The sequence below is a fragment of the Quercus lobata genome, chromosome 8 (genome assembly GCF_001633185.2).
Source record: "Quercus lobata isolate SW786 chromosome 8, ValleyOak3.0 Primary Assembly, whole genome shotgun sequence".
NCBI classification, from domain to species: Eukaryota; Viridiplantae; Streptophyta; class Magnoliopsida; order Fagales; family Fagaceae; genus Quercus; species Quercus lobata.
The window spans coordinates 40,545,461-40,572,459 of NC_044911.1; the positions used below are offsets into that span (position 1 = coordinate 40,545,461).

General features: G+C 36.3%; 1 pseudogene; it reads left to right on the forward strand.

Moving 5' to 3' along the window:
- Positions 1–894: 894 nt before the first annotated feature.
- LOC115956870 lies at positions 895–15,770 on the forward strand (annotated as a pseudogene).
- Positions 15,771–26,999: the final 11,229 nt, after the last annotated feature.

A 26,999-nucleotide genomic window follows, 5' to 3' on the forward strand; every position in this document is an offset into this window, starting at 1 on the left:
ATAAGAAAAAAATCATTATTTTAATGAATTGAACATAAAAATATCAATTTAATCCAATTATGAGAAAGGACAAGTAAAAAGTCAATGTACTAGTAGATTTAAATATTCTTGTATTTCGTTTATAAATACTCAAATAGATAAATAAAATATTTTATATTCTGTTCTGTTTTATGTCGCTGGTTTATAAATTTTCAAACATAGTGTAAAGTCTTTTTTTCTTCATAGAAGTTTCTCCATTTATTTAATTAATTAATATCTTTTTTTGGAGAATTAATCAATTAATATCATACTGATTTAATTGATTATCTGATAATTTGCGAAGAAAATAAATCTTTCTGATTGACCCACTTTTTCCACAAATACTACAGTTTTTTATATTTTAAATTTGATTGAATTATTCACTTCCTTGAATGAGCCTTGAACCACCCACAATTGTTTGGAGAAATTGTAGGAAGGAAGCAACAAAATTGAGGCACAATTAGGCATTATAATTAAACTTTTAGCAACCCAATCCAATGTAAAACTGTGAAACTCGGACAGATTGAGTCAAACCCACATATATTTTATTATCTTCTCTATATTAACATCGAAAATTAATGAGAACTTTCTTTTTTAGTATTTTATTGATTCGAAGTCTAAGATACGTGCATATTCTGGTGCAAGTTGACTAGTTGAGTCACTTGGTGTGTATCTCACAGAACATGAGAAGTCCCAACGAATTTGACATTAGCAATAATCACTCCATTAATTCAAGCTACACTGGGCCACCCACCTCTCGATCTCTTAGTCTGGCCACCCAGTTGGGTCACAAGGATGAATATCTCACACGTTCATACAATATTCCCAAAGACTTAGACTTTAGCAATTGATTATATTATTCCAATGGATGCTGAACCTTGAATAAATTGAATTCAAGTAATAGCCAAGTGAGCAAATTTCAGTGCTCAACCATGGCTACCACCAACATTGTACTTGTACACCTTCTCACATTGGTTTTCTTGCTCTTCTTCTCATCCTTGTGGACACCTCATGTTGCAGACTGGGTGATCGTGACATCTGGCAACCTATCATCAATTGGTGACACACTCAAACCTGGTGACACACTCAATTCCACGAGTTACCTTGTATCTCAAAAAGGGACTTTCGCTTTGGGGTTCTTTAGGAGGATTGACATCATTTCTAACGACAGCTATGTTGGAATATCAGACATGGCTGATCCAATGAGTGCTTTCAATCTTTATGTATGGTTTGGCAATCGTGGTCATCCTTTTGTCAAAGACAAAACGGGTTCGCTTACCTTGGACAACAATGGAACATTGAAGATTGTACGCCAAGGTGAGAGTCCTATAATGTTATACTCCTCTGGTACTAATAACACTGTTGCTACTTTGTTTGATAATGGCAATTTTGTGTTGAAAGAAGTTAACTTTGATGGGTCTACCAAAAGTGTGTTATGGCAAAGTTTTGATTATCTTATGGAAACCCTTTTGCCTGAAATGAAGCTAGGGGTCAATCACAAAACTGGCCATACTTGGGCACTCACATCATGGTTAACTACAGAAATTCCAGATTATGGAGCTTTCAGTCTTGAATGGGACCCCAAGGGACTTGAATTAGTCATTAAGCAAAGAGGGGTGGTTCATTGGAAAAGTGGGGTCTTGAGAGACAACCAATTTGAAAACATTTCACCAGATATAACATCTATGTATGATTTCAAAGTTGTTTCAAATGAGGATGAAGAATACTTCTCTTTCAGTAACAAAAATAAGAGTGTGCTGATGTCTGAATGGATTATCACTTTTTTGGGGGTATTTAAGGATTTGAGAGGACCTGATATTGGCAGAGCTGATAATTGCTATAGCTATGATACTAATGGAGGATGTCAAGGTTGGGAGCAGCCAGTGTGTAGGGAACGTGGTGACAAATTTTATCTCACAACTGGTTACTATGTAACCGGAGATAGTTTGTCGAGCAATAATTATAGTCTTGGCATCAGTGACTGTAAAGCTATTTGCTGGAGCAACTGTAGCTGTGCGGCTTTTACTTATCAGTATGCTAATGAAACTGGATGCCGATTTTGGACAGGAGAGACGGCGGTCCAATCCGACCGCGCTATTGATTTTTTATTCCTTTACCTTCTTTCATCAAGTCCTTCCAACAAAGGTTAGTTTCAACTTGCTAGTTTTTTTTTTGGTGCTATGAACATTGTTGACCTTCAATTCATCAAATTGCAAACAGACAGTTTGTGAAAATCATTATTACAGCCTTAGAGCATTAGCATTAAAGGGTGTAAAATCCCTCAAATTGCTATTATTACTCTATATATGCACAAAACCACTGACATCCAGATTGATATATGTACGTTTTTAGATCCCTTAAAACACAAGTTGATTAACCACGTTATTTAGCCAAGTGATTACTTAAATAAATTATTCAAGTCTAGGTTAACAAAAATAAATCATATCAATTAAATAATGCGGAAAATAAATAACACAACAATATGATAACACAGGAAAACCAAACCGGTAAAAAAACCTGGAGAGGATTTAACTTAGCTATCCTCAAAGTAAAACAGATCCACTATGAAAGAATTGAAATTTTACAATAGCGACTTAGATCACTAACATCCTATTACTACCACGACTATGTGACAGCTCCGAGTCAACGGACTACTTCTTTCTTAGATTCACAGTAACCACAGGCACTCCCACTTGTGTTTTCTTTAAGCTCTTTATGCAGTAACTGAAGCGATCACCAAGCTTTTGACATCAATCTTAATCTTGATAACCCTAAGTATTTATGAAGGCAAACACCTCTAGATCTCACAAGAGATTCATACACATAACATATCAACCACCTTTAAAACGTGGCTAGGGTTTTTCTTTTTATACTAGAAGCAAAATATAAAACCCTATACGTCATATGGGCTTGGGCTTGAGTTGGAAAATTCTGTAGAAAAACAATCTGCACAAGTTTTGCAGATTTACATAATAAATTCTGCAGTACACTCGATTTCAACTTTACACATAAACACACTTTGAGTAGCCTAAATCTAGACTGAGTGTTTTGATCATGGTTTGCCAACATATACATAATGGAGTTCTAATACATTAATTCCTAATTCCTTAGAACCTAACAAACTCCCCCTTTGGCAATCTGTGACAAAACACATACCAAAACAAAAATGCTCAAAGTTACAAAACAGCCCATTACAATAAAATGCCCAATAAATAATTCAATATAACTACTATCTATCAGTTACTAATGTAGACAGCAACACGATTGAATCAACCTGTATATTCCTGAAACACTCAACAAACACATAAACGCATGTATGAAAAATACAAGTAAAACAAAATAACTTCTTGATTTCACAAAATAGAAAATAAAAGACATATATCATGAATAACCTCATAATATAAATCAATAGCCAATGTAGCACATGTGAAAAAAAAAAAAAAAAAAAAAAAAAAAAAAAAAAAAAAAAAAAAAAACATAATGTCTCCCTTTGACATATACAGCCCATAAGAAAATAAATACATCAGAAGAGAAAATAAATACATCACAAGCCAAAAACATATACAAAAAGGTCCTAGATACAATCTAAAGCTCCAAAAACATCAAAACTCTACCTATCTCCATCAGTATGTACTCCCCCTTTTTGTGAGGAATTGCCAAAGGGCAATCAAGACTCATCATCAAAAGGAGGTGGTGAACATCTAGAACTCACCAAATTAGCACGCAAAGCCTGAAGCTCCGTGAGCATATCCACCAAAATTTGTCCCTGAACCACCTGAACGGTCATGATAGTTTTCAGCATACTCTGCAAAGAAGCATCACTTGAAGAAGAAGTTGGTGGAGGATCAACAACAGTTGTGGGATCGACATACTCCTTAGTTGTAGGGTTGCCAGAGGTAGGAGGCTAAGATGCAGCACTTGTAGAAGACTCGACTCTAAGGCGTTTAGAGCTAGCTTTCAACTGAGCAGCTCTCTGTCTAAGAAAGGTGGCACCTATGGGAGCATTAATATGGACAGGCTCGAATGTAGGAAAATCCTCTAAACCTAGATGTAACAAAATCCTATGAATAAAAACAGGAAAGAAAAGACCATGTGATTTATAACTACTCCTATAAACCTCAACCAATGAACGAATGAAGAGGGTAGGAAAACTCATAGGAGCATCAGTCACAAAGGCATACAAAAATTCACATTGCTCAATAGGAATGGTGTGCAAGTGAGAGATAGGCCAAAGAGAATGACAAGCAATTTGGAAAAACAGATAATTGAACTCTGTAAGCTCATGAGTAGTGATACGAGGATCGGAACCCCATCGAATGGAAGTACTGATAATGTGAGACATGATCTCATCAAGGGGAAGGTCCTCGTCATAAGGATAGACAGGTTGTTGTACCAAAGATACACCAAGAGCAGAGGCCACTACTTGAGAAGTAATGACATACTCTTCTTCCCTTATCCAACTCTTCACAAATTGAATGTTGGATGAAGTCGAGTGGATAGAGAGGTTTGAGTAGAACTCTCTAATCAAAACAGCCGGAGGGGGATGAGAAATGTCCAAAAGAGGTAACCAACCCCGACTCTCAAAGTTCCTACGTATCTCAGGATCTAACTCATCAAGGATCACTTTACGCTCAGCCCACACTAATCTAAATATATAAAGTTTCTCATAATTCTCTTGGTGTTTCTCAGTTCTAAACCTATCACTCTCAAAGGTAGAAGAAGAGGAAGAGGAGGTTTTCCTATTGGCTCTAGTTTTCTTAACCATGATGCTATAAGGTTAAAAGAAAAACAAAAGCAGAGACCAAGGAAAGAAAACAAAGAAAACCAAGGGCAGACTGCATCAGAAAGAGTTAGAGCACAAAAATATAGAAAAGAACAATCTATATGATGCATGAACAGAATGAACAGATGATGCATGCACTAATGCATTGAGAATAGTTCAATTACACTTTAGAAACCAACAATTGACTTGAACATAGAGTTTTAGTACAAAAACCCAAAATTTGAAAATACCCAATTTCAAAAATCCAACCAAATTGACCAATTAATCATTATACTAGTTAGATAACAATATATAATGACATAATTAATCAATTACACAAGTCAGTTTTACCAAATTAAGCCCAATTGAACAAAATCCCCAAATTCATGTAGTTTCAAGCCCTAGAATTTCACAATTTTCCCAAATCACAAATTTAATCAAATTAAAACATGGGAATCATGTTTACAACATCTAAGAAAAAAAACCCAGTGATTAAATTTGAAAGAAACCAATTGAAACTTCAAAAACCCCAAATTCCTATAGGTCCGAAAATTACACCTAAAATGCATGAAATATGTGAATAAAATGAAAAAGAAGGGGTAAAAAGGACACATTGGCACTTCAAGACAAAAACCTTTGAGAAAAATTAGGAAGAAAACGAAAAAAAAAAATTGGTTTGAGGTGGATCAGTCGAAGAGAGAGATCAAAAAGCTTTTTGAAAAGTTGAATAAAGTGAAGAACACGTGAGAGAAAAAGCTTTTTAAAAAACCTTCAGACTGAATTTCGATCGGTCAAAAATTAGGTTCGATCAATTGAAAATCAATTTTGATTGATCCATCACCAATTGAGCACCGATTGAGCCAGGAAAATTGTAACTAAAATATTTATCGCATTTTCGATTGGTCGAGCAATAGGTTCGATCAATCGAAAATCTGGAAAAAGCAGTTTTTTGAAAAATAGAGCATTTTAATGCAGAAATTCCTCAAAGAACATTGTTTTATGAATGAAATGCATAAGTATGTGATGAAAAGTTTTTAAAAAACCCTTGAATTCAACCCAGATCTTCCAAAAACAAGATTTTCAATCAATTTGTCCTCAAAGCTCAAATATTAAAACATATTTTGCATCAAAATCAAGGAAATTTTAATCTTGGATGGCGACAATCGCTTGTTTAGTGTGTGCAACTAGAAAGTGAATGAGATACATGTGAAGGGATAAGTAGATAGTAATCAATCACAATTTCTACAAAATTCATCACATAAGTTTGAAAGTGACTATCACCTAAAAAGTTACATCATATAACTCTCACATCTCCTAGAAAATAAGCTTGCAATCATGTAAGTTTCTTGATTTGCCTCATAATGTACACACCAATTTTATTTAAATTTGAATTTATTATAGCCCAATAATGTACACACCAATTTTATTATTTAAATTGAGGCTATACCTTATGTTCTTTTTGTGCATGTGCTACATTTTCTCGAGTACAAAATCATATGATATGCACTAAGGTGTTCATGATTGGTTAGTAAACAGTGGTGAGATGGTTATTTATGCATTTCTCTTAGGATTTTTTAGTCCTTATAATCAAAAGCATGTAACTTCAAGATCAAGATCATGTGATTAAAAACTATAAACGACTCCCACACAACATGCACTACAAGGCTCAAATTAGTAAAGTGCAATAAAATAAACTCATCCAAGCTAAATAAGGTACATAAACATGTTATGTAAAGATAATATGGCCAACCTGGATTTCAAATCTAAGAAAAATACTGCAAAACACATTTTTCTTTCCTTTTTTTTTTTTAAATAATTTTTTTTGTTTTTTATTTTTTTATTTTGTTTTTATTTTTTTGAAAATAATAACAAAAACAACCTAGCATGAAATGAATGAATGTTATGCAATGCAAATCCTAGAAACAAAGAAAACAAAAATAATAAAGAAGAATGGTCACAAAGAATAGAGAGATGAAGCACAAGGACCATGTCAGAAAGACTCAATTAGATCGAGCCTTTTACATCCAAAACTTTTTAGATGCAATTTTTGCATTGGAGTTATTATTCATATTAGAATGATGAGCAACTCTAGGATTGGAATAAAGGTTTAAAGTCTTTACCAACTCACCAATAAGTATCACGGGATCTTCTGTTTGAGGCACATGTACTTTTGGCTTATTTGCTCGCTTAGCAGCTTGCAACTTGAAATAATTTGGATGAATGTGTCCATACTTTCCACAAAAATGAAAAACCCACACAGGTTTATCATGCAACTTGTCCTTAGGAGGGTTAAGAGTCTTAGATTTAGACTTTTTGAGATCAACCCTAATCTTCCTGGGAGGTGTAACTTCTACTGGTTTGACAATCTCACTCACGGGAGGCTCAGAAGAAGAAACAAAGTTTGTGGAATGATTCTTAGGTACATAGATGCTATCTTCAAAACCTAGACCAGTTTTGTCTAAGGGAGACTTCTGAATACGCAACATCTGTTCAAGTTTGGAACTAGTAGACCTATTTGTTTGTTCTCTAGTAACAGATAATTCAAGTTCCAAATTCTTCACTATATCAAGCAATAACATGTTCTCAGTCTTCACCTTATCAAGCAATTCATTAGCATTAAACAATTTCAAGAGCAAATTTTTCTTATCAAGTTCAAGAGAAACAATTTTCTGTAAACCTAAATCAGCATTCATAGCATTCTTTGCAACAACCTTGCAAAACTTATTATAGGCTTCTTGCAAATCAACATTCTCAGAGAGTTCCCCATCAAAAGGGTTCTCATTAATCACAACACTTTCATCAATTATAGCAGTAACTATGAAAGCAATGAAGTTTCCATCCTTATCACTACTAGACTCATGATCAGAAAATTCATCATCACTAAGGGTTACAGCCATAACCTTACCCTTTGATCTCAAGAATGTAGGACATTCTGATTTCACATGACCATACCCTTTACAAACAAAACATTGTTGACCCATAGAATTATTAGATGTTTGACCTACTTTCTCTTTAGGTTTTTCAGTATTGTTCACTTTAGTGAGATCATTTCTCCTAAAATTTCTAGGTCCAGCATTGTTTTTACCTCTTACCCTTTTGTTATTGTTCCTAAGAAAATTTCTAAAGTTCTTAGCAAGATATGCAATCTCTGTAGTCGAGAGTTCATCATCAAATCCATTCCTATCAACATCATCAACTGACTTGAGAGCCATTGATTTGGATTTATTTGTCTTGGGTAGGTCTAACTCATAGGACTGAAGAGATCTTACAAGTTCATCAACAGGGATAAAGTCCATATTCTTACTTTCAGTAATGGCAGTCACTTTGGGTCTGAAGTTCTCAATCAAGGATCTAAGTATCTTCCTAACAATCTTATGTTGATCATAGATTTCACTCAAATTATAAGCAGAGTTAACAATATCATTTAGTTTAGCATAGAATTCATCAAAACATTCATCATTAGACATTCTAATACTTTCAAATCTAGTAGTTAACTGCTGTAGTTTGTTAATCTTAACTGCCTTTGTGCCTTCATGCACAGTTTGGAGAATATTCCATGCAGTATGAGCAATCTTAACATTAGAGATTCTCTTGAATTCCTCCATAGAAACAGTATTATAAATAGCATTCATAGTTTTGCTATTAAAAGTAGCTGCTTCTTTCTCAGAAGTTTGCCACTCACTAATTGGAGTAGTGGGCTTCTCTTATCCGTATTCAATGGAATTCCAGACTTTCTCATCAATAGATTTCAGAAATGCTTTTATCCTTACTTTCCAATAGGCATAGTTGTTCCCATTAAAGTGAGGTGGGATCACAAGAGAGTGACTGTGTTCCATGACAACAGGGGTCAAGGATCAACTCTTAGATTAAATGATCTAAATACTAGAGCTAACCCGCTCTGATACCACTTATACATTTTTAGACCCCTTAAAATACAAGTTGATTAACCTTATTATTTAACCAAGTGATTACTTAGATAAATTATTCAAGTCTAGGTTAACACAAGTAAATCATATCAAGTAAATAATGCGGAAAATAAAGAACACAACGATATGATAATCCAGGAAAACCAAACAGTAAAAAAACCAGGGGAGAATTTAAGTTAGCTATCCTCAAGATAAAACAGATCCACTATGAAAGAATTGAAATTTTACAATAGCGACTTAGACCACTAACATCCTATTGCTACCTCGAGTAGAAAACTTACTACCACGACCACGTGACAGTTCCGATTCCACGGACTACTTCTTTCTTAGATTCACAGCAACCACAAGCACTCCCACTTGTGTTTTCTTTAAACTCTTTATGCAGCAACTGAAGCGATCACCAAGCTCTTGACATCAATCTTGATCTAGATAACCCTAAGTATGTATGAAGGCAAACACCTCTAGATTTCACAAGAGATTCATACACACAGCATATCAACCACCTTTAAAACGTGGTTAGCTTTTTTCTTTTTATACTAGAAGCAAAATATAAAACCCTATACGTCATATGGGCTTGGGCTTGAGTTGGAAAATTCTGTAGAAAAATAATCTGCACAAGTTTCGATTGATTGAGTCCAATTTTCGATCGATCAAGTTTTGCAGATTTACACAATAAATTCTGCAGTACACTTGATTCCAACTTTACACATAAACACACGTTGAGCGGCCTAAATCTAGACTAAATGTTTTGATCATGGTTTGCCAACATATACATAATGGAGTTCTAATACATTAGTTCCTAATTCTTTAGAACCTAACAATATATCTAAAAACTTTTTCCACACAGCTAAAGTAAGATTGTAAATTTACAACCAAAGTAGTTGAAGTGTGAACATAAATTTGCTTTTTTAATTCACTCCCTCTCTCTGGCTGGCTGTGTGGATTTGCTGGCTTGCATCTGAGTATCTGACTTTGTGTATGGGTTACATGTGAAGCTTCATATGCGTTTAGTTGGATCTCTTTGACTATTAATTTAATGTTTTAGGCTTTGACGGCTCACATTAGTACCGAAGCCTGATTTTTTAAATGTTATTGAACTTTTAAGGATTAGACCCATTTGCGTCTCTTGAGCTAATTAGGCCTCTCAAGGTGCACCAAACTTGTTACCCCTTTATAAGTGGCTCTTACACAATCTTTACAGTTTTTTTTTTTTGAAGTCTTGAAAATCTCACTTCTGACTATTAATTTTGATATGCAATATATAATTTTGAACAAAAAAGAAAAAGAATAGATAAATAAATCTCATATGATGACTATTAATACAGCAACTTATGATCAAATGTAGGAGCAAAGAAGTGGATATGGATTGGCACTGTTATCGTCGCTGCTTTGCTTGTAATATTTTTCAGCATATTGTGTTATATACAGGGAAGGAGAAAAGTTGTACCCAAAGGTATAGTTTACGTGAAGAATGAACTTGTTAGTTCAAATTAAACGACTTGAATATTTGTTGCTCTCTCTCTCTCTCTCTCTCTCTCTCTCTCTTTTTGGTTTAATGGAAATACTGATAATTGTTTTTTTTTTTTTTTTGGTAAATTACGACAGGAAATAATGTAACAAAAGATGAAAATGAATTACTTGATTTAGTGAGTATGGATCAATCTCTTATTGTCAATCAGATTCCAAATGATGGGAAGGAGGGGCATGATTAAAGTGTATTTAGTTATGCATATGTCATGACGGCCACAAACAACTTCGCAGTGCAAAACAAGCTTGGAGAAGGGGGCTTTGGAGAAGTTTATATGGTAAGCTCTAAATAACATACAAAAGAAAGACGTTTTAATTAATTTATATCTTACCTTAGCTTAAACCTTATTTTATGAAAATATCAGGGAGAATTGTTGACAGGGCAAAAAATAGCCATAAAGAGACTATCGAGAAATTCAGGACAAGGAATACTTGAGTTCAAGAATGAGTTAATACTCATATCTAAACTTCAACACATGAATCTTGTTAAGCTTTTGGGTTTTTGCTTTCATGGAGAAGAGAGGATGTTAATCTACAAATATATGCCGAACAAAAGCTTGGACTCATTTCTATTTTGTTTGAAAAACATTCACCTTTTATTTTAACACTTCATTTGATTTCCTCAACAAATTTATATATTTATCTATATAAGTTTGCTGAAAGTAGATTATTAATCATATTTAACTTTTATATTCATCAGATGCAAATAAGAGCAAGCTACTAGATTGGTAAAAACGTTTTGGTATAATTGAAGGAGTTGCTCAAGGATTGCTTTACCTCCATAAATACTCAAGATTAAGAGTAATTCATAGAGACTTGAAAGTGAGTAATATACTCGATGAAAATATGAACCCCAAAATCTCTGATTTTGGTATGGCAAGAATCTTTCAACAAAATGAATTGGAAGCGAATACTAAAAGGGTTGTCGGGACATAGTAAGTAAATTAATTATATTACATACATTACTATATTTGTTTCATTTTGAATGTTAAACACTATTGCTTCCACATGATTAATGAAGTTATAAACTCAAAACTTTTATTTATTTTTTTCTAATTTGATGCAGTGGATACATGTCTCCTAAGTATGCCATGGAGGGAGTTTTCTCTATAAAATCTAATAGTTTTTAGACCCCTTAAACAATTGATTAAACCTAGATAATTAGCCAAGTTGTTACTTAGTCCAATTAAACAAGTTTAGGTTATCACAATAATAAAGATCAAATCATGCAAAGCAGCAGAAAATAAATAACACAAGATATGATCACCCAGGAAACCAAACCGGTAAAAACCTGGGGAGGATTTGACCTAACTATCCTCAAGGTAAACTTGAATCCACTATCTTGAAAGAATTGAAGTTTATACAATAAGACTTACAAGTTTCCATGCTCGACTTCTTATTGCTACCAAACAATAGAACTTACTGACACGACCACGTGTAAGCTCCGAATTCACGGACTTCTTTTTTCTTTGGCCTTTGCAAAACACAAACACCCCCGTTTGTGACTTTGAGATCTCACTCAAAGGTTTAGCAACACAAACTCTCCTGTTTGTGATTCCAAGACTACCCTTGAAGGTTTAGATCATCAGCACCTTTGATGACAAGAGAAGGCAACAACTTCTACAATACCGGATCTTGAGATTCTTCAAGGAATAGCACCGGTAGAAGATATAAGAGAGCTTTTTAGGAACAAAACCCTAAATACAAAAGAGGCACACTCTTTTCTCTCTAAAAAGCCACTAAAAACGTGCTTAGAGTTCCCTTTATATACTGGGAGAAGTAGATTAGAAACCCTAATCCTAAATGGGCTTGAAGGCTAAATTAAAATTCTGCAGATACGACTTTCGATTGATCGAGCCTATCTTTCGATCGATCGAACTAGACAGATTATGAAATCTTCTTCCTGCAGCTTGTATGTTCTTGAGTCTTGACTTGAATCACCTTGAGCACTGTCTAATAAAACCTATAGACTCTAAGATCTATATCTAGACAAGTTTGTGTTCACGATTTGCCAATTGTTCTAAACATTTAGAACCTAACAAACTCCCCCTTTGGCAATTCGTGACAAAAATTTCATACAAAATGAACTGGTCAAATACAAGAACAACCCAATACAATAAAATGCCCAATTATATCACAAATCTCAATCTAAGACTCCTAACCTAGAAGTTGCAAAAAGAGGTAGAAGGTCTTGATTAGAATGCACCTGTCTTTCCTGAAACACTCAACAAACACATCACCGCATGTGTGGAAAGAAAGACATATAAACAATAATATGAAACAGAATATAAAAAACAAAAGTAAATTTTAACTCTCCCTCTAAGTTAGATACATCAAAAAGTTTTTATATTCTCCCCCTAAACAAAACAAACAGGTCATCTATGTCTCCCCCTTTTTGTCACGTATTGACAAAGACTACCTAATCAGAAGGTAGACAAAAAACATACGCAACAGAGTAAGAGAAAATAGAGACAACTCCCCCTATGAAGAGCAACAAATCCCCCTAAGAACCACAAAGGTTAAAAAAAAATTTCTCCCCCTATAAAAATAGGAAAAACAAAACAAGTTTTGGGAAAAACAGTTTTGAGGAAAAATAAAGGGGTTGGGGATAAATAAAAAGACACAAACCAAGTTAAAAAAAAAAAAAAACTAAGTTAAGGATACACATGAAGAAAAAATATTCTCTCTTTCAATAAAATGCAAACATGGCACTATGTGACCCAAAAACAGTTGCATGAGTAGAGAAAATATTTGCACATTGATTATCCATCATATCTCTTAAGAAAAATATTTTCTATAGTTCACACATAAAAAAGGCATATACTAGAAAGTACATAACTCAAAAATTAATCAATCAATTTTTTGATCAAGTTGAGTACCCAATGTAGCAAAGTGTATGCATGTTATGTGTGAAAACAATAAGAGATATGATTGCAAAACCGCAAGATGGATACAAAAAAAATCAATGCAATACATGTGAATCCTAAACATAAATGATGCATGGAAAAATTAACATTTTGAAAAACAGAACAATTTAATGCAGAAACTCTTTAAAGCACAATATTTCATGAATGAAATTGCATGAGTATGAGATTAAAAGTTTTTCAAAAACACTTGAATTCAACCCAGATTTTCCAAAAACAAGTTTTTCAATCAATTTGTCCTCAAATCTCAAACTTTAAACATATTTTACATCAAAATCAAGGAATTTTAATCTTGGATGGCCACAACAAGATCACACACAATATAATGTACCAAGTTTAGCAAAGAATAACTTGTGTAGTGTGTGCAACTAGCAAAATCTTGAAAAACATGTGAGGTGATATGTAAATAGAAATCAATCACAATTTCTACAAAATTCATCACATAGAATTTGAAAGAGACTATCACCAAAAGAGTTACATCATATAACTCCTACATCTCCTAGAAAACAAGCTTGCAATCATGTAAATTTCTTGATTTTATGCCTCATAATATACACACTAATTTTAATTATGTGATTTGGCATCAAGCCTAATAGTACACACCAATTTTGATTTTAAGAATTAAGCAATTTAACCCGAGGCTTCACCTTATGTTCTTTTTATGCATGTGCTACACTTTCTCGAGCACAAAATCTTATGATATGCACTAAGGTGTTCATGATTGGCTAGTGAACAGTGGTGAGATGGTTATTTATGCATTTCTCTAAAAGTTCAAGTCAAACATTTAAAAACATGTGACTTCAAGATTAAGACATAGTAATCAAAAACCATAAACATCTTTCCCACACAACATGCACTACAAAGTTTCAACTAGTAAAGTGCAATAAATAAGCTCATCAAAGCTAAACAAGGTACAAAAGACATGTTATGTGAAAATAAATTGACCAACCTTGTTCTCAAAAATTAGGAAGAATAGTACAAAACAAATGTGCTTCCTTTTTTTTTTTTTTTTTTTTTTTTCAATTTAAAAAAAAAAAAAAAAAAAAAAACCTAGAATAAAATGTATGAATGTTATGCTATGCAAATCCTAGAAACAAAACAAAAAAAAAACAAAACCAAAGAACAATGGTCACAAAGGGTAGAGAAATGAAGCACAAGGACCATGTCAGAAAGACTCAGTTAGATCGAGTCTTTTGCTCTGATACCACTTGATAGTTTTTAGATCCCTTAAACAATTGATTAAACTTAGGTAATTAGCCAAGTTGTTACTTAGTCTAATTAAACAAGTCTAGGTTATCACAACAATAAAGATCAAATCATGCAAAGCAGCGGAAAATAAACAACACAAGATATGATTACCTAGGAAACCAAACCAGTAAAAACCTGGGGAGGATTTGACCTAGCTATCCTCAAGGTAAACTTGAATCCACTATCTTGAAAGAATCGAAATTCATACAATAAGACTTACAAGTCTCCATGCTCGACTTCTTATTGCTACAAACCAGTAGAACTTACTGATACGACCACGTGCAAGCTCCGAATCCACGGATTCCTTCTTTCTTTGGCCTTTGCAAAACACAAACACCCCCGTTTGTGACTTTGACATCTCACTCAAAGGTTTAGCAATACAAACTCTCCTGTTTGTGACTCCAAGACCACCCTTGAAGGTTTAGATCATCAGCACCTTTGATGACAAGAGAAGGCAACAACTTCTACAATACTGGATCTTGAGATTCTTCAAGGAATAGCACCGGTAGAAGATATAAGAGAGCTTTTTAGGAACAAAACCCTAAATACAAAAGAGGCACACTCTTTTCTCTCTACAAAGCCACTTAAAAACGTGCTTAGGGTTTCCTTTATATACTGGGAGAAGTAGATTAGAAACCCTAATCCTAAATGGGCTTGAACTGCTGTTTGGGCTTAATTAAAATTCTGCAGATACGACTTTCGATCGATCGAACCAGACAGATTATGAAATCTTCTTCCTGCAGCTTGTATGTTCTTGAGTCTTGACTTGAATCACCTTGAGCATTGTCTAATAAAACCTATAGACTCTAATATCTATATCTAGACAAGTTTGTGTTCACGATTTGCCAATTATTCTAAACATTTAGAACCTAACAAAATCTAATGTTTACAGTTTTGGAGTTCTTATGCTCGAGATCTTGAGTGGAAGGAAGAACAATAGTTTTTTCAAGACAGGGCACTTGTTTAATCTAGTGGGATATGTATGTCAAAAGACTATGAGCTTCGGATGATTCTATGATATTCAATGTGTGTTTCTGATAATGTATAATCCTTTTTCAGGCGTAGGAGTTATGGAATGAAGGTGCTGCCTTGGACCTAATGGACCCAGCACTTGATGATTCATATATGGATCAGATGCTTCGTTGCATTCATGTTGGTCTCTTTTGCATTGAATATAGTGCAATTGATTGGCCAGCAATGTCAGTTGTCGTAGCTATGTTGACAAATGACAATTTGTCATTGCCGTCACCTAAGAAACCTGCATTTTCTCTTGCAAGACAAGCAATTGAGGCACACATATCTGACAAAGAATCAGAATGTAATTCGATAAATTGGGCATCAATTTCTAATATGGTTCCAAGATAGAGGCATGTTTTTAATATCACTTCATACGCTTGAGTACGTTAATGTTGGTTTAACGTGGTTAACCAACAAATACTTCTCAAGAATTGAATGTTTTCACTTAGATATTTACTGCTATAAATACTTACATGTAAATTATTATTATTATTATTTTTGTAAAGGGGAAAAAGAACAAAGGAACTACACAAGCCTAGACTCAGTAGGACAGCTCCTACTTAAATACAACCCAGACAAGTCATGGTTGAAAATAGGGAGCAACTCCACAGGAGGATATTCAAAAAAACAAAAAACTTCATTTTGTGTTGCACCCTTTCTTGCTAGAAAATCAGTGCATCTATTAGACTCATGGTAGCAATGGCTGAATTGAATTCGCGGAATCTAAGAAGCTAGCTGCTTGCAATCATCCAGAAGGGGGAAGATGATGGGATTAATCTGATTGGCCTTTTGCAAAATATCTATAATGGCTTTTGCATCCATCTCAACTTCAATGGCTTGGAAGTTCTTGTCAACACAGATGGTTAGGCCATCCCTCAAGGCCCATAGCTCAGCTTCAAAGCTCGAAGTTACCCCGATCCTTCTTGAAAAGCCTACCACCCAATTACCAATCTCATCTCTGATCACACCTCCACCACTAGCTAATCCTGGGTTGCCTAAAGAGGATCCATTTTTGTTTAGCTTCCTCCAATCACTCCTAGGCCTCTCCCATCTAATACACTTCATTGAACCATTGTTGGTTTTCCTCCAATCCGCAGCACACCAGTAAAAGTCACTAGCTTGACTGATAATTTGAACTACCAAATTTGGGCTAGGGTTGTTGTTTTGGAAAATTAATTTGTTTCTTTGTTTCCATATCATCCAAGTGGCAAAAAGGAATAATAAATTCCATGGAGGTTGGCTATGACAAATAGCTTGATCATTCATTGCATTAGAGGATAGCCAGGTATGTAGATCACATGAGAAAAAGTTCCTATCCGCTTCAGAGATGCCTAATTGCTTCCAAAGCTCTTTGCTACTCCAACAATCCCGTAGCATGTGGATAATGGTTTCCGAGTCTTCTCTACACCGAGGGCAAGTAGGATCAGAGCTGACCCCTCTTGATGCTAAGCAATCCTTAACACCAATACTATTATGTAAACATTTCCAAATAAAGAACTGGATTCTTGGAAGGATTTTTATTTTCCATATCCAATGCCCCCTAAACTCATCATTTTCATTTCCTATTGTTGCCAACTTATACGCACTCTTATGATCAAAATTCCCATGGGAATTGGCTGCCTAAGACATTCTGTCCTCGCTCCTAGCAGCTAAAGCATAAGGAGTAGCCTGAATTTCCAGCGTCATACTCAATGGAAGATCAAAAGAAACTTTCGACCAATACCAGCCATTAGCTGAAATCACTTCCTTTACTTTCATGTCACCTTCATCCCTGGTCAAAGGATCCTGTACAAATTTTAAGAATAATAAACAAAATTTTTGAAGGACATGTAAATTATTACAATTTTGTTTATAACATAGATTCCCTTTCATTTGCTGCAAAACTATATTCAGATTATGACCATTGACCATTACAAACATCTTTTAATGATCTTTGAAAGTTCAAATAGTGTAAAAACACCCTTGAACGTTTAGACCCTCAATTTACAAATTAACCAATTCAAGCTTTATGTCAAACAACTAGTGTGCGGAAAATGAACAAAAACTATAATATAGAATTGGAAAAACAATCTAAACCAAATTAAAATCACAATCCACAGCAGATAATAAAAGACAAATATAAAAAGGGAAGGAAGATGCAAACACAAAGACAACACGCGATGTGTTATCGAAGAGGAAACCGAAACCCTCGGCGTAAAACCTCTCCGCTGCCCTCCAAGCGGTAAACAATCCACTAGAAAATGTAGTTGGGATACATGGATAGCAATAGACTCTCCAAGCCTAATCTACCCAGTGCACCTAAGCCCTCCAAGCTTCTTGCTCCAACGAGGTTGCGCCGAACCTTTTTCTTTTTTAGCTTCCCAGATTCTGCTACTAGACCATAGCATCAACCAATGTAGATTGGTTCCTTCCTAACTGCTTCCCAGAACACCAAATAGCCCTCTCACAGTAATGAATATGGTGAGAACAAGGTTTTGGTAAAATGCCTCTCAAGGGTTTGACAATGAAGAGGAAGAGAGTTGAGGAATTTGAAGAGACTCTAATGTATAGATTGTAGGTGAATCAATCTTGTTTTACTCTAGGGTTTCTCTCTCAAAATTCTCTCTGGAAGCTCTCTTTCTTTTGTGGGTATAAGGGGTATATATACTAGGGTGAGAGAGGAATGTGAAACGTTAGGTTTTTCAAAATAGGGCTGGCTCACGGCTTGGCCTCGCAACTTGACTGAGTTGCGAGATCCAGTCGCGAGATAACCATATGGCCAGTTGTCCTGTTTTGTCCTGTAGTGCTCCAACTAGCATGACTGTTCACCTTTTGGCATGCTTGGCACGTGTGCTGCATCTGGCGGCTTGCCACGAGTCACCCGCGAGATCTAGCCACGAGTCTCTGTTTTCTTGCATACTCTTGAACATTCGACACTCTATCTCACTCACTACCCTTACAACAAAACCCACCTAAATACAGGGTTACTAAATGCTGAAATATAAGGAAATTTGGCACGGAATAAAGCCAATAAGATGGTTGATTAAATTCAACCTTACAATCTCCCCTTTTGGCTATTCCGTGACAAAACCCTAAAACAGACTCTAGACTTAACATGTGAGTTGGGAACAGTTGAGCAAAACTCACTCACACCTAACTCTAGAAACTGTGAAGCACTTGAATCATAAGAACATGAAACTCCTGAAACACAACAATACACCATGATCATTGTATGCAGAAAAGTATGAAATGCATATGAAACAGGCTTAAGGTGATCAAGCAAAGATGAAGTGAAGTATCAAATCATGGCTTGATCAACCAAGTAATCACCACAAGGTAGTGATCACAGTGCTCATTCACACTTGGAATGAACACTTGAACATACAAGTTAACAAGAACAAAGCAAGTTACTTGTATGCCTAACACTCAACCAATGCATAATACACTAAGTATATGCATCTAGGAACAATCCTACAAGGGCACAAGAGTGACAGTACTTAAAAGAAAATGCAAGACATTTAGATAGAAGTACTGATTTAAACAAAGCATAAAAGGCTGCATAAAGCATGGTACAAACCATAAAGCCTACAAAAATGCATAAAAACATAACCCTAAAAGCTTACATAAGCAACATGGGTACAAAACACAATATATACTGAATAACATCAGCAATATATATAAAAAGAGTAAACCAAGTTTATAAGTTATGAGTTAGAAACACCAAAACCACAGTGTATCAAACCCACAGTAACACTTAATATCCAAAAACATAAACCTATAAGTTTAAAGGATAAGACTTAAAACAAAAGTATGTGTGTACTCCCCCTATTACTATGCACACTTCCCTTTGAGCTTTCTCCCCCTTACTGAATGCTCTCCCCCTTTTTGGCACGAATAGCTAAAGGCTGTCGTCCAACTTCTGTTGAATAGCTTCTAACTGATTCTCCATGGTCACGAGTCGCATTTGAACATGGTTGTTGGTGGAGTAGAGAAGTGTCACCATCTCATCAATGCGTTTCTGAATATTTGCAAGCAAACTACCCACTCTATCAGTTTGAGGATCAGTCTGTGCTTGTGGAATGCTAGCTTGTGGAACTTCAGGGATGACACGCGAAACAGGTGTGGTATGTACAGGTGTCTCTGACTCAGGAGTAGATGGAGTAACCGGAGAGATATGTGCCCTCTTTGGTGTTTTAGAGGAGTGACTTTTACTAGTTTGAAGAGTGTACATGGAAATTGGACGCTAACGGGTCAACATTTTTCCATCTGTGGGAGGAATAATGCCTTCACGAAGAATGAACTTCATGATGAGACTGCAAAATGGAATACATCCTCGAGCTACAGTTCGAACCGCAGTCTTCCTCATGGTTTGAAATATGTGAGCACAGATATCAATGGGGGCTCCTGTAATAAGATCACAAAGGAATTGAGCTTTCCTAAGATTTATGAAGGTAGTGTTGGACAGTGGGTAGAGATTAGAGAACATAATCAACTTTAGTGTGGTCAGCTCTGGTGCAAACTTTGCGGTATTGATGGATGTGCCTGTATTGGATACTTCATGATCAGAGCCTAGAACTTGTAAAATGTCTTGAATCTCTGGAGTTCGATCATCGTATGGAGTTAGATCCACATTTTGAGGTCTAGTGATGCAGAGAATATCGGCGATGGAGTTCGAGGAAATGCCAAATTCCTTTCCTCTGACCTAGAAAATGAGTTAAACTCCAAGATCACTTGTATTAGAGAAGTATTCCTTAACCAGTTCATCCATTGGATTGACAAAATTCCCAAACAAGTTTGCCCAATCTCGTGGCTCAAAGATTCGAGGGATAAAAGTGGTCCCTAAGGTGTCAAACTCCACCACCCGTTCCACTATAGGAGTTGACTTGTCAAAGATGTTTGAGTAGATGTGTGAGGTAAGCGGGGTTCTGAACCTCTCCAAATTGGAGTCTTGAGATGACTGAGATGAGAGTCGAGTCCTTTTAGCAACTGGGGTTGTTGGATCGTCAGCAACAATGTCTTTGCCCTTAGAGGATCGACGAGACATCTGCAAGAGAATAGACACGCAGCAAAGAACCAAAAACAGCACCACACAAGATAAATACCAACATGATTAGATGCAAATAAGAGTGTAAACCAGAGATTTTATACACAAATACAAACTTAAGATAGGTCAGACCCAAACAGAACCACAATCAATACTAAAGTGCACAATGAGACAGGTGCAACAAAATGATGAAAGTGCAATAGAGCATAGAGAAATACAAATTCAGAAATAACTATCAATGAGACAGTCTACCATGACCATGATATGCACAGATTGACAACATTCGAACATTAAGAATGGATAGCATAAATAAGACCACATAAGATAGGAATAGGCATAAAATATCAAAATGAAAGATCAGAACACCCAAAATAGAGCACATGGCAGTGAGACATAACATTCAAAAAATGAAGTGTTTTAAAGAGAAACTTTCAAGATGCAATTACACACATGTTATGTCATCATAAAAACACAGTGATATGAGATAAGTAATCCAATGCCGCAAGCATACTTCAACACACACACAAATGAATGGAGCAAGTCACAAAAAGTACCAAACCCATTTATCAAAAAAGTTTGAAAATCAACAACAGGCAAATAACAGAACAAAGAAAAAACACAGTGTGACCAAAAATATGAAAACGGATGAAAGCAACAACAAACACAACCAGCCATACCCATCAAACAAAGAGAAGAATGTTTCGAAAATAGTATCTACTCAAATGGCAAGAAAAACATTCATTAAACAGAGAATATGAGATGAGGAAAATAAGACCCATACCTTTTCTTGATGATTTTGAGAAGAAATGAAGTAACAATGGAGTTTGAAAATGGGTACACGGAGTGTTTGAGAAGGAGATAGTTGAGAGAGAAGATGAATAGTCACAAAAGTTCGAGAGAAAACTGAAAAAGATTTAAAAACTGCCCCTATTTTTGCCAAACACGCGTTTTTCGTGATTTAAGTGAGTCGCCAACAAGTCGCCAGGTCAAGCCGCCAAAACACTCAAAGGCAAAATTTTGAAAAATTTTCTAAGTATTTTTCGCGACTGGAAGGTCTACTCGCGAGGGAGTCGCGAGCTGAGCCGCGAAAATCTTTGAGTAACCCTCGTGACTGGACCTTCCACTCGAACAAGTCGCCAAAATTGACCCGCGAACTCGTGACTAAGGCCTGCGACTTGACTTACTCGCGAATGAGTCGCCAAAACAGGGCAAAAACGATTTTTTGAAATTTTCAGATTTTAAGAACAAAATACTTTCCAAAAACACCTAAAACAATCAAAAATCTTTTTGTGCTTGAATCAACAAAGATTGAGCATGTGAAAACATATTTCATCAAGTACAATCACACAAATGAATATGACATTTATTGAACATAAACTTGTGTGTTGTGTGCGGATATCAACAATGAGATAGTCCTTAGTCTAATGTGAAGTTTCAATGATCAATTCAACCAAGGCATACACAATTAGCACTAGATCATGTGACCCATCTCAATTATAGAAATATGCATATATGACCTCCCACAAAACTTGATAACATAACTTGGAGTTTTACATTTGACTCCACTTTCAATCACAGCATTTGATCTTTTTAAATTCTTTCGAGACAATCACCTCTCATTGTGAGAGTGATATTTGATATTTCACCTTGATGAGATAGCCTTTGGCATTTTGAATAAACTTTCACTTTAATTTTTTGTCGTTTTCCTTTTTTCCTAGTCGAATACTAGTATGTGCGACAGGCTTTTGCAGCTCAATATCTCTTTACATTTGGAGATTTACATTTGGTGAGTTCTTTTTAGCAAAGACAAAAATAAAGAGTTGGAAGATATATAGACACAAGTCTATGCATGTCTCAAGATCAACAAAACCATTTACTAATCATTCATGACAAGTTTGAAGATCTATTTACAACAATCACATAGATTTCAAGATTTCTCCCACAGTGATAAGAGTGCAAAGAAACAAGCTATGCTCAAAAATGCACAAAACCATTTGTAAGGTTGAATTTATTCAACCATCTAATTGGCTTTATTCCGTGCCAAATTTGCTTGTAATTCAGCATTTAGTAACCCTGTATTTAGGTGGATTTGATGTAAGGGTAGTGAGTGAGATAGAGTGAAGATTGCTCAAGAGTGTGCAAGAAAACAGAGACTCGCGGCTGGGCCTCGCGGGTGACTCGCGGCTTCAAGCCGCCAGACGCAGCACACATGCCAAGCATGCTGGAAGGTGAACAGTCATGCAAGCTGGAGCACTACAGGACAAAACAGGATAACTGGCCATACAGTTATCTTGCGACTGGATCTCGCGACTTAGTCAAGCCGCGAGGTCAAGCCGCGAGCCACCCCTGTTTTGTAAAAACCTGACGTTTCACATTCCTCTCCCACTCCAGTATAAATACCCCTTTTACCCACGATTGTGAGAGAGCTTCCAGAGAGAATTTTGAGAGAGAAACCCTAAAGAAAAACAAGATTGATTCACCCACAATCTATACCTTAGAGTCTCTTCAAATTCCTCAACTCTCTTCCTCTCCATTGTCAAATCCTTGAGAAGCATTATACCAAACCTGATTCTCACCATTATCATTACTGTGAGAGAGCTGTTTGGATTTTTGGGAAGCAGTTAGGAAGGAATCAATCTTCATTGGTTGATGCTACGGTCTAGTAGCGGAATCCGGGAAGCTAGAAAAGAAAAAGGTTCGGCGCAACCTCGTTGGAGCAAGAAGCTTGGAGGGCTTAGGTGCACTGGGTAGATTAGGCTTGGAGGGTTTATTGCTGTCCATGTATCCCAACTGTATTTTCTAGTGGATTGTTACCGCTTGGAGGGCGGCGAAGAGGTTTTACGCCGAGGGCTTCGGTTTCCTCTTCGATAACACATCGTGTGTTGTCTTTGTGTTTGCATCTTCCTTCCTCTCTATCTTTGCCTTTTTATTATCTGCTGTGGATTGTATTTTGTTTTGGCTTAGATAGTTTTTAACCAATTCCATATTATAGCTTATGTGAAGTTTCCGCACACTTGTTGTTTGACATATTGCTTGAATTGGTTAAGTTGTAATTTGGGGGTCTAAACGTTCAAGGGTGTTTATACACGTTTTTGAACTTTCAATTGGTATCAGAGCGGGTACACTTGTTGTGGTTTTATTACCTAAGTGTGATCCTAGACCCCTGTGTTGTGGTTGTTGTTATGGAAAATACCATGCTGAATTGTAGCTTAAGTGTTTGTGAAAATGACTCTATGCATATGTCTGAAAGGTGTTTTATTAATGATCTCGTAGAGTCGTTAAAAACTAAGAAACATGCTAGAGTATTTGTTCACATGCTGGAATATCATGAAAATCAGAATCATGTCTTACACAGTAGCATATCTGAATCTAAATCATTGATTAAGAAATATAAAAGAAAGAATAGAATGTTGTGTGAGATGATTGAGAATCTGAAAATGAAAACTGATGATGAGTTTATGTTTGAAGGTCAAGAATGTTTGTCACATGTGAACCTATTTGTGCATACCTCATTGAAGGTGTTTAATGCGTGTTTGTGGTATCTTGACAGTGGGTGTTCTCGCCATATGACAGGGGATAAGTCACTGTTTAAGACACTCAAAGAAAAGGTTGGTGACTATGTGACCTTTGGTGATGGAAGTCATGCTCAAGTCCTAGGCAAAGGAACCATTGAGATACCTGGTTTGCCGTTGTTGAAAGATGTGCTGTACATAAAAGGGCTGAAGGCGAATTTGTTGAGCATCACTCAAATTTGTGATGATGATTTCCTGGTACAATTCTCTAAGAAAGGATGCTTGATCATCAATGAAGAGGGGATTCAGGTTTTGGAGGAAAATCGGACTATAGATAACTGTTATGGAATAGTTCCCACGGCACCTATATCGTGTAGAAGTGCTCGTGTGGATATGTTGGAGCTGTGGCATCATAGATTTGGGCATGCCAACTTCAAACAAGTAGCAAAAGTCTCTAAACTTGAAGCAGTCGAGGGACTTCCTAAGTTTGGAAAAGTGAAGAAGACCGTTTGTGGTGCGTGTCAAATGGGGAAGCAAAATAAGGCAAGTCATCACAAGGTGAATGTGATTGTCACTTCTCGGTGCTTGGAGTTACTTCATGTTGATCTAATGGGGCCTACCAGAACTGAAAGCCTAGGGGGGAAGAGATACATTATGGTCATTGTGGACGACTACTCAAGATACACTTGGGTTGAATTCCTTAGAGAAAAATCAGAAGCATGTGAGAGGTTGGAGATTCTGTGCAAGAAACTACAAAACGAAAAAGGGATTCCAATTGCCAAAATTAGAAGTGATCATGGGAGGGAATTTGAGAATGCAAGATTCGAGTCCTTCCGTGAGAAAAATGGAATTAAAAGAGAATTTTTAGCTCCCAAAACTCCACAACAAAATGGAGTGGTAGAGAGAAAAAATCGTGTGATTCAGGAGATGGCAAGAGTCATGTTGCTTAACAAGCAAATACCTCAAAAATTTTGGGGAGAAGCTGTCAACACCTCGTGTCACATTGGCAATAGGATTTTCTTTCGAGTTGGTACAAAGAAGACTGCCTATGAGATATGGAATGGGAAGAAGCCTAAAGTGAAGTATTTCCGAGTGTTTGGAAGTAAATGCTATATCCTAAATGATCGGGAGAATCTTGGGAAGTTTGATGCGAGAAGTGATGAGGGTATTTTTCTTGGGTACTCTACTACAAGTCGAGCGTATAGAGTGTTTAACAAGAGAACAAAGACTGTGATGGAGTCCATAAATGTCAAGATTGATGATGCCTTATCTAAGGTGGAAATGATTGATGATATAGAAGGGCCAAGCACCAAAGAGCCTGATGTTGAGGTAGAAGCTTTGGATATAGAAGGTGAAGAACCTATACCAGAAGTAGAATCGACTCCCATCAACCCAAGAATGGAAATGAGATCGATGTCTAGAACATCAAGTCCTCTTACTCCTCTGGAAGTTCATCCTCCTATCTCTCGAAGTGATGAAGTTTCCACTTCAAAAAGGCCATCTTCAAGAGTTATCAAGAATCATCCGGAAAGTAACATCATAGGATCTTTTGATGACAGTCTTCGCCTCAGGAAAGGAAACATTCTGCTAGCCAATCATGTAACATATCACTGCTATCTTGCACAGTTTGAACCAAAAAGGGTTGAAAAGGCTCTTCAAGATGAGAATTGGGTTGAGTCAACGCATGAAGAGCTGAATCAGTTTGTGAGGAATGATGTGTGGGAACTTGCTCCAAGGCCTGAGAACGTTCATGTTATAGGCACAAAATGGATTTTTAAAAACAAAACTGATGAAGATGGAGAGATAATTCGAAACAAATCTCGGTTAGTAGCTCAAGGATACACTCAAGTAGAAGGAGTAGATTTTGATGAATCTTTCGCTCCGGTGGCAAGACTCGAATCCATTCGAATCCTCATGTCCATTGCGTGCACTTTGAATTTCAAACTTTATCAAATGGATGTAAAGTGCGCATTTCTGAATGGATATCTAAATGAAGAAGTATTTGTTGAGCAACCAAAAGGATTTGAGGACCCTCATTTTCCAGATCATGTATTAAGATTGAAGAAAGCCCTTTATGGCTTAAAACAAGCGCCTAGAGCCTGGTACGATTGTCTTACACATTATCTTCTAGATAGAGGTTTCAAAAGAGGGTATGCCGACCAAACTCTGTTTGTCAAAAATGATGAAGATTATCTCCTTGTGGCACAAGTCTATGTTGATGACATAGTGTTTGGGGCAGCCATCGAAGATCGTGCTACTGAATTTTCTGAGGAGATGAAGAAGGAGTTTGAGATGAGTATGGTGGGGGAACTCACATTTTTCTTGGGTCTTCAAGTCAAACAGCAGAAGGAGGGTATATTTGTATCTCAAGAGAAGTATGCCAGAAACATTGTCAAGAAGTTTGGACTAGACTCCAAAAAACATGCCTCCACTCCCATGAGCTCATCCACTAAACTGAATGTTGATTCGTCTGGAGTCGAAGTAAGTCCTACATTGTATAGGAGCATCATAGGGAGTTTGTTCTATCTTACAGCCAGTAGACCGGACATTGCTTTCAGTGTTGGCGTTTGTGCCAGGTACCAAGCTAATCCGAAGGAATCTCACCTGACTGCTGCTAAGCGAATCATTCAATATGTGAATGGTACTTCAAACTATGGTCTGTGGTATTCAAAAGACTCAAATGCTTGTCTTACTGGATATTCAGATGCTGACTGGGCTGGCAGTGTAGACGATCGGAAAAGTACTTCAGGTGGCTGTTTCTACCTTGGTAACAATCTTGTCTCGTGGATGAGCAAGAAGCAGAATTCCGTGTCTCTATCTACTGCTGAAGCAGAATACATCACTGCTGGAAGTTGCTGCACTCAGCTTCTTTGGATGAAGAAATTACTTCATGACTATGGAATTCCTCAAGAAACGATGTGTCTTCTGTGACAACACCAGTGCCATCAATCTTTCCATGAATCCTGTCCAGCATTCAAAATCTAAACACATAGAGATACGTTACCATTTCATTTGGGATTTGGTAGAGGAAAGAGTTGTGTG